We start from the raw sequence: 9147 nt of genomic DNA on the forward strand, positions 1-9147 counted from the left end.
AAACAAACTGGTGAAGAAGAAAAGAAAAAGAAAACAAACTTATGGTTACCAAAGGGGAAAGGGGGGAGGGATAAATTGGGAATTTAGGGTTATAGACACACGACAGACCTACTGTATACTATAGATAAAATAGATAAATAACAAGAACCTACTGTATGGCACAAGGAGCTATATTCAATAGCTCGTGATAACCTATCATGGAAAAGAATCTGAAAGCGTGTATCTATATCTGTAGGTATATATGAAACTGAATCACTTTGCAGTATGCCTGAAGCACCGTCAATCAATTAGACTTCAAAAGGGACTTCACTGGTGGTTCAGTGGTTAGGACTCCGAGCTCTCACTGCAGGGGCAGGGTTCAGTCCCTGGTCAGGGAGCTAAAATCCTACATGCCATGCAGCAAAAACAAATAAGAAACTATACTTCAATTAAAAAAAAAAGGTTTAAACAAGAGCTCAGGGGTGGTTCTCACAGGTTCTTTTGAGTGAGATGAGGACGCACTGGCCTTGGCCTTCCTGGGTGAGACCTTCTGAAGAGGGCCAGGGCCTCCAGGTCCCTTGGTACCCTCTCGAGTCCCTGTAGAGGTTTAACCACCTGTGTGTTTTGCTCTTGTTTGCTTCTGTTGGGTGTTGTGAGTGCCTCCCATCTGTGCATGGATAGACCCTGGTGATGAGCAGCCGCTGGACACCACAATGGGGGCCAATGTCCAACCCCATCTTTTCTCACGTGGCTCATGATAAATCCAGAGCAACATGGGATTAAAGAAAAGTTGATCAACAGAGAGGTGAGTCAAAAAGAAATAGTCCAAAACAGATAGAGCAATAGCTCAACAATCTAAGTAGAATCTCGGTGGTAGGTACATAGGTGTTCACTGTATACTTCTGACTTTTGTGTATTTGAAAATTATCATAATGAAATGCTGGGTAAAGGGAGAGACCCAATTGAAAAATAAAGTCTTGTTATCCCTGAATCCTCAAATTTAAAATTTTTATACAACTGGAGTAATTTTCTTCCAGCTCCATTTAAAAAATCCAAAAATGATGAACAGAAGTAACTGGATTTCTATAGATCCTGAAAACAAACTTATGATTACCAAAGGGGAAATATTAGCAAAGCGTTGGGAATAGGGATAAATCAGGAGCTTAGGGGGAACATATGAACAGTACTATATATAAGATAAATAACCAACAAAGACCTACTGTATAGCACAGGGAGCTCTATTCAATCCTCTGTGATAACCTGTATGAGAAAAGAATCTGAAAAAGAATGGATATATGTACATGAGAGCCTTCACCGATGGTTCAGCAGTGAAAGACCCCCTGCAATGCAGGAGATGCAGGAGGCTCTGGTTTGATCCTGGGGTTGGGATGATCCCCTGGAGGAGGAAATGGCAGTCTACTCCAGCATTCTTGCCTGAAGAAGTTCATGGACAGAGGAGCCTGGCGGGCTACAGTCCATGTGGTCACACAGAGTCGGACATGACTGAGCACTCAGCATAAACACATATGTATATGTATGACTGAATCACTTTACTGTACACCGGAAACTAACACAACATTGTAAATCAACTATGCTGGTCGTTTGGTGGTTTAGTCACCGAGTCGTATCCAGCTGACTACCCTCACTCATACCCTTGGTCTTATCTTTCCACGGCTTTCCATTCTTCCTCAGACCTCAAATAGAAACACTTGGGTTGAACCATTTTTTCAGTTCAGTTCAGTTCAATCGCTCAGTCATGCCTGACTCTTTGCAACCCCATGGGCCAGGCGCACCAGGCCCTGCTGTCCATCACCAGCTCCTGGAGCTTGAACCATTTCTTAGGGTCTTCATTGTCTTATGAAGGCCCCTGTTTCCTGTAAAACTTCTATGAAATAAATGTGTATGCTTTTCTCCTGTCACTCTGTCTGATCAGTTCAATTTTGAGACCCCAGGGACCCTAAGAAGGTCTAGGAAACTTCTTTCCTCCCTCCACAGGCTGCTCCTGCACGCAGAGGTTGAGCCCTTGCCTTTCTATTAGAAGGCATAGATAACAAAAGGATGATGATCTATTGTCATCCTTCTGATCCCCACTCTTACCTGGGGCCCCCAGAGCTAAAACAGGAGTTGGGAGATGCTGACTCCTACCTGTGCTTCCCAAGTGACCCTTGAGACCTGCACTGGGGGAGGCAGGGAGAGGCTGACCTTTCATTCATGTGCTTGGAACTGCTTCTCGGTGAAATTGTCAAGTGCTAGAGAGAACTGCTGAGCCTGAAGACATGATAGGGGTCCCCAGTGGTCGTCTGTTGAGTGTTACTTATCCAGGGCGTCCCCAAAGGTCTCATCTGGCTACTCTGGGACTCAGGGAAGCCACTGGAGTGCTGAGCACTGCTTGGAGCAGAAGCCAGATATTTCATCAGAATTCTGAAACTTTGCAGCTAAGTGGGAGGTGTGAGGTGTGAGGTGTCAGGTGTGACCAAGTCTGGGTCATTCTGTCTTGAAGGAGAAACTGGAACATGCCTCGTTTTTCTTAGAGGGGATCCTTAAAACAAATTAGGGTTCATATCGACTGAGAGATGCTAGATCTCAAGAAGTGTTTCTCTTTTTAAATATTTATTTTTACATACTCAGTTTTTCTTTAGCTGGGCCGGGTCTTCGTTGCAGCACACAGGGTCTTTGATCTTCGTTGCTGCATGCAAACTCTTAGTTGCGGCATGTGGGATCTAGTTCCTCGACCAGGGATCAGACCTGGGCCCCTGCATTGGGAATGTGGAGTCTTAGCCATTGGACCATTAGGGAAGTCCCTCAAGGAGTTTTCAAGTGGCAGGGGCTCTGGTCACAAGTTACTGAATGGTCAGGATGTGGAGAAAATGTCATTTGTCTCAACAGCAGGACTGCTGCCTCCTTTCCCCAGCTGAGACCACTTTTCAGAAGCACTTTGAAAAGCTCCTGTGAGTGGGAAGGGAGGCCTCCAAGGGCCGGCTTGAATGGCAGCAGTAGCTGGTTGTTGTCACTTCCTCTGGGGTGGGAGCTGGCAGATGACTGCAGGGCTTCTGTTTCCAGTTTTGTGGGTGGAGGAGGGTGGGCCAGGAGGAGGCCTGGGCTCTGTCCTCCTTGAGGTCCCCAGGACCCACCCACTTCTCACGGATGCCCAATGAGGGGGCTCAGCTTTGGGATGGGGTATCATTCCACCCTGAAGCTGGGACAGGCAGATTCAGGGGCCACCTCAGCTGGGTTGCAGAAATGAGGGGGCAAAATGCAAACCTGCATCTTTCTCCGAATTGTTTGTTAGTCTTCAGTGGGTCAGAAACTCAAGGAGGAGAATTAGAGTGGGTTCAAAAGGGAGGGTGGCTGTCCACCCACGTCTGGTCTTGCAAGGTCAACTTTGGGTAGTTTTCCTTCATGCAGAGGCAGAGGCAGGAATTCCCCCGTGAGGATGGCGCTAAATGTCAGAGATGAATCTTTTCCTTCCCTGGTCTATTTCTCTGTTCTCCTTTCAGATTTACTTCCCCGCAGAGAAACTTACTTCAAGCCCAGTTGTCCCAGCCAGGTCTTTGTTTTCTGAATTAATCAAATAATAATAATGCTCCCTGCCCCTACTGAGAGCTGGAGGATGCAGAAGATTCAGAGAGTGGGGAGGAGCCTGTCTCCTCCGAGGGGGATTCCCAATCGCTGGTGAATTTGGTGAATAAAGTTAGGCAGCTGGCAGCCTCCTGCTCCTCTGGCTCTCAGGCTGCAGCCTCAGCTCAGATTCCCGGCCAGGGAATCGCCCTGTCATTCTTACCAACTCACTCTGGGGAGGCTGTGGGTTCTGGCAATTGGCCTGGCCCCGGCCCAAGGCTCGATGACAACAGTCTTAGATGGAATCACAACGCCCTGCTCTGCCCTTTTATATTTAACTTTGGGCTTGCCTGGAGGCTCAGGCAGTAAAGAATCTGCCTGCAATGTGGGAGACCGAGTTTGATCCCTGGGTCAGGAAGATCCCCTGGAGAAGGGAATGACTACTCACTTCAGTATTCTTGCCTGGAGAACTCCATGGACAGAGGAGTCTGGCTGGCTACAGTCCATGGGGTTGCAAAGAGTCAGACACAACTGAGTGACTAACACACATACACACTATTTATTTATTATTTTAAATTGGAGGATAATTGCTTTACAATATTGTGTTGGTTTGCTCTACATCAACGTGAATCAGACATCAGTATATGTATGTTCCCTCCCTCTTGAACCTTCCTTACACCTCCCACCCCATATATTTAACTTTTAAAATTGAAGTCTAATACATAGGCCAAAAAACCTTTAGATCTTGTTCAAGGAGAATTTTTTAAAATAGTGTAATCGTGACTTTCATACAAATATTAAATGAACACGTAGGGACTTCCCTGGCTGTCCAGTGATAAGAACATAAGGCTTTCATTGCAAGAGGCACAGGTTTGATTCCTGGTCAGGGAACTAAGATTCTGCATATTGTAGGTTGCAGCCAGAAAAAAGGGCATGTATTAGAGATCTTATTTAACTCATTTAAGGAGAGAACCAGTAACACATTATAATCTGCTCAAAGCAGACTCCAAAGAACAGACACACATATAGGTAGTCAGGAATGCTGGAATGAATTTGCTTAGTAGATACAAAATTGCTCAATATTGTAACTCCAAGACTCCAGTGGACACAATATACCCATTTTTGTAGATAAGAATCATTTTAAAAAAAATTTATTAGGCTGCACCAGGTCTTGGCTGCAGTGTGTGGGATTTTTAGTTACTGCATATGTGATCTAGTTCCCAGACCAAGGATCCAATCCAGACCCTCTGCATTGGGAGCATGGAGTCTTAGCCACTGGACCACAGGAAGTCCCAGACAAGAATCATTTGATGAAAGGTGCACAGAATCAAATAGTCTGGAAGTGTGCACTAGACAAGTCCTAGTTTTCCATTAAAGACAGCTAATAATCTTGGAAGTCTATTTCAAAGGATTTCAGTTTTCCCTTCAGCTCTAGCGTATGACTCCTTCATTATTGTTCCATAGTGAGCACTCCCGTACATACCATCCAGAACAAGAAACAGACCACCGCTATCATCATCTCTTTGGTGGCCCTTCCTGGGCTTCTTCTCCTTCATTCATTCCTCTTGTCTTCCTCCCTGTGGGTAACTACTCTCCAGGTTTCCAAACCCAAGGGCTACTTTTGTCTATGTTTGAACTTCTATCACTGTGATTGAAGAGCATATACTCTTCTATGTGTGGCTTCTTACCCTCAGCAAAATGTTTCTGAGATTCATCCATGCTGCTGTACATATCAGTAATTCATTCCTTTTCATTACTCAGTAGTTGTTCATTGGATGAACTTACCATTGTATCAATATCAATAACCTCAGATATGCAGGTGACACCACTCTTACAGTAGGAAGTGAAGAGGAACTAAAGACCCTCTTGATAAAGGTGAGGGAGGAGAGTTAAAAATCTGGCTTAAAACTCAACATTCAAAAAATGAAGATCATGGCATCTGGTCTTATTACTTCATGGCATATAGATGTGGAAACAATGGCAACAGTGAAAGACTTCATTTTCTTGGGCTCCAAAATCACTGTGGATGGTGACTGCAGCCATGAAATTAAAAGAGGCTTGCTCCTTGGAAGAAAAGCTATGACCAACTAGACAGCATATTGAAAAGGAGAGACTTTCCTTTGCTGACAAATGCCCATCTAGTCAAAGCTATGGTTTTTCGAGTAGTCATGTATAGATGTGAGAATTGGACCATAAAGAAAGCTGAACACCAAAGAATCAATGCTTCTGAACCATGGTGTTAGAGAAGACTCTTGAGAGTCCCTTGGACTGCAAGGAGATCAAATCAGTCAATCCTGAAGGAAATAAAACCTGAAAATTCACTGGAAGGACTGATGCTGAAGCTGAAGCTCCAATACTTTGGCCACTGGTTGCGAAGAGCGACTCACTGGAAAAGACCCTGATGCTGGGAAAGATTGAAGGCAGGAGGAGAAGGGGATGACAGAGGATGAGATGGTTGGATGGTGTCACCAAGTCAATGGACATGAGTTTGAGCAAGCTCCGGGAGATGGGGAAAGACAGGGAAACCTGGCGTGCTGCTGTCCATGGGGTCGCAGAGTAGGACACGACTGAGCAACTGAACAACAACAACCGCTGTACCTGTTCTAGCATTGACGGGCATCTGAGCAGCTTCTAGTTTTAGGAAGTAATAGAGCTGCAGTGAATTTTTCTCTGGGTCTTTTGGTGCCTGTGTGTCTGCACTTCTGTTGGAGTGGAATTGCTGGAGGTCAGAGGGTGGAGGTATGTTCAATTTAGCAGATCCTCCCAGGCTCCCAGGGGCTTCCCAGGTGGCACAGAGGTAAAGAATCCACTTGCCAACGCAGGAGACACAAGAGACTTGGGTTTGATCCCTGGGTCAGGAAGATCACTTGGAGCAGGAAATGGCAACCTGCTCTAGTATTCTTGCCTGGAGAATTCCATGGACAGAGGAGGCTGGTGGGCAGTAGTCCATGGGGTCGCAGAGAGCTGGACATGACTGACTGACTCTGCATGCGCACATCAGGCTCTTAAACGTCGAGCCAATCTCATTCCCACCGGAAGGCACGACCTTTCTCACTCCACTGCATCCTGCTGTCTCTTCCTGTTGTAATTGGTCCTTTCTGGCTTCTAGCTCCAGGATTACTTTCTGAATTTCCCTAAGGAAAACTTCCTCCCAGGAAGCTTAGATTTTTGCCTACAAGTCATTTCTATTTTTTTGGCTGCACCACGCAGCTTGTGGGATCTTAGTTCCCTGATCAGCTATCCAACCTGTGCCCCTTGCAATGGAAGCCCATGAGTCCTAACCACTGGACCACCAGGGAATTCCCTACAAGTAATTATTTTTTATTTTGAACTTTTTATTTTATATTGGAGTATAGCCAATTAAAAAATAAAAAGTTCAAAAGAAAAAATAATTACTTGTAGGGAATAGCCAATTAGGGGCTTCCCTTGTGGCTCAGCTGGTAAAGAATCTGCCTGCAATGTGGGAGACCTGGGTTCGATCCCTGGGTTGGGAAGATCTGTTGGAGAAGGGTAAGGCTACCCACTCCAGTATTCTGGCCTGGAGAATTCTATGGACTGAATAGTCCATGGGGTCACAAAGAGTCAGACATGACTGAGTGACTTTCACTTTCACTAAATAGCTAATTAACAAAGCTATGATAGTTTCAGGTGAACAGCAAAGGGACTCAACCATACGTATATATGTATCCATTCTCCCCCAAACTCCCCTCCCATCCAGGATGCCACATAACATTGAACAGAGTTCCTTGTGCTATATAATAGGTCCCTGTTGATTATCCATTTTAAATATAGCAAGTGTATGTGATCATCCCAAACTCCCTAACTACCCTTTCCCCTTATCCTTCTCCCCAGCAACAGTAAGTGTGTGCATCTCTTTCTGTTTTATAAGTTCATTTGTATCATTTTTTTTAGATTCCATATATAAGGGATATAAGTCATTTATGGTCCAACTCTCACATCCATACATGACTACTGGAAAAACCATAGCTTTGACTAGATGGACTTTTGTCAGCAAAGTAATGTCTCTGCTTTTAATATGCTGTCTAGGTTGGTCATGGCTTTTCTTCTATTTGACTGTGTGGATCACAACAAACTGTGGAAAATTCTTAAAGAGATGGGGATAGCAGACCACCTTACCAGCCTCCTGAGAAATCTGTATGCAGGTCAAGAAGCAACAGTTAGAATCAGACATGGAACAATGGACTGGTTCAAAATTGGGAAAGGAGTATGTCAAGTCTGTATACTGTCACCCTGCTTATTTAGCTTCTATGCAGAGTACATCATATGAAATGCCAAGCCAGATGAATCACAAGCTGGAATCAAGATTGCTGAGAGAAATATTAACAAACTCAGATATGCAGATGATACCACCCTAATGACAGAAATCAAAGAAGAACTAAAGAGCCTCTTGATAAAGCTGAAAGAGGAGAGTGAAAAAGTTGACTTTAAAACTCAACTTTCAAAAAACTAAGATCATGGCATCCAGTCCCATCACTTCATGGCAAATAGATGGGGAAACAATGGAAACAGTGACAGATTTCATTTACTTGGGCTCCAAAATCACTGCAGATGGTGACTGCAGCCACAAAATTAAAAGATTCTTGCTCCTTGGAAGAAAAACTATGACAAACATAGGCAGCATATTAAAAAACAAAGACATCACTTTGCTGACAAAGGTCTGTATAGTCAAAGCTGTGGTTTTTCCAGTAGTCATGTACAATGTGAGAGTTGGACCATAAGGAAGGCTGAGTGCTAAAGAATTGATGCTTTCGAATAGTGGTGCTGGAGAAGACTCTTGGCAGTCCCTTGGACAGCAAGGAGATCAAACCAATCAATCCTAGAGGAACTCAACCCTGAACATTCATTGGAAAGACTAATTCTGAAGCTGAAGCTCCAGTTCTTTGGCCACCTGATGGGAAGAGCTGACTCATTGGAAAAGACCCTGATGCTGGGAAAGATTGAGGGCAGTAGGGGAAGGGGGCGACAAAGGATGAAATGGTTGGATGGCTTCACCAACTCAATGGACATGAGTCTGAGCAAATTCCAGGAGTTAGTGAAGGACAGGGAAGCCTGGTGTGCTGCAGTCAATAGGATCTCAAAGAGTTGGACACGGCCTAGCAACTGAACAACAACAGGTGCAGACAAGCTCATCTCTCATTCAAGTGAAAACAAGCTCAGAAGGACAGTGACTGACTGTCTTGTTCACACTCTATTCCCAAGGCCAGTGCCTGGCACACAGTATCTGCTTAGTAAATATTTCTCCAGTAAATGTTTTTGGCTGCAGCCTAGTCTGCCCAGAAGACAGGGAATGATGGACAACGTGATGGTCTGGTGATTTGTCTATTTTCCTTTTTCCCCTGACCCATAAAATATAAGTTCCATGAAAAGGCATAAATTGTGTCTAACTTATTTACCATAGCACTCCAATCCCTTGCCCAGTGCCTAGTAAATAAATGCTAAATACATGTTTTTCACTCCAAATACATGCAGTTTTCTGTAACCACATGGGAAACAATACCAAATGAGATGGCATAATCTTGTTGGACATAATGTAGTTCCTCAAACAGAGCCTTGCCCAGGGCTCCCTAATGCATAGAGTTGATAGAGACC

The 9147-nt window shown here is 44.5% G+C and overlaps 1 long non-coding RNA gene across 1 annotated transcript; it reads left to right on the forward strand.

Moving 5' to 3' along the window:
- Window positions 1-621: 621 nt before the first annotated feature.
- On the forward strand, window positions 622-8932 carry LOC138415887 (uncharacterized). The gene is made up of 2 exons (XR_011247436.1): window positions 622-784; window positions 7585-8932. It is a non-coding gene; the product is annotated as an uncharacterized lncRNA (long non-coding RNA).
- The last annotated feature ends 215 nt before the right edge of the window (window positions 8933-9147 follow it).

The sequence above is a fragment of the Ovis canadensis genome, chromosome 12 (genome assembly GCF_042477335.2).
Source record: "Ovis canadensis isolate MfBH-ARS-UI-01 breed Bighorn chromosome 12, ARS-UI_OviCan_v2, whole genome shotgun sequence".
NCBI classification, from domain to species: Eukaryota; Metazoa; Chordata; class Mammalia; order Artiodactyla; family Bovidae; genus Ovis; species Ovis canadensis.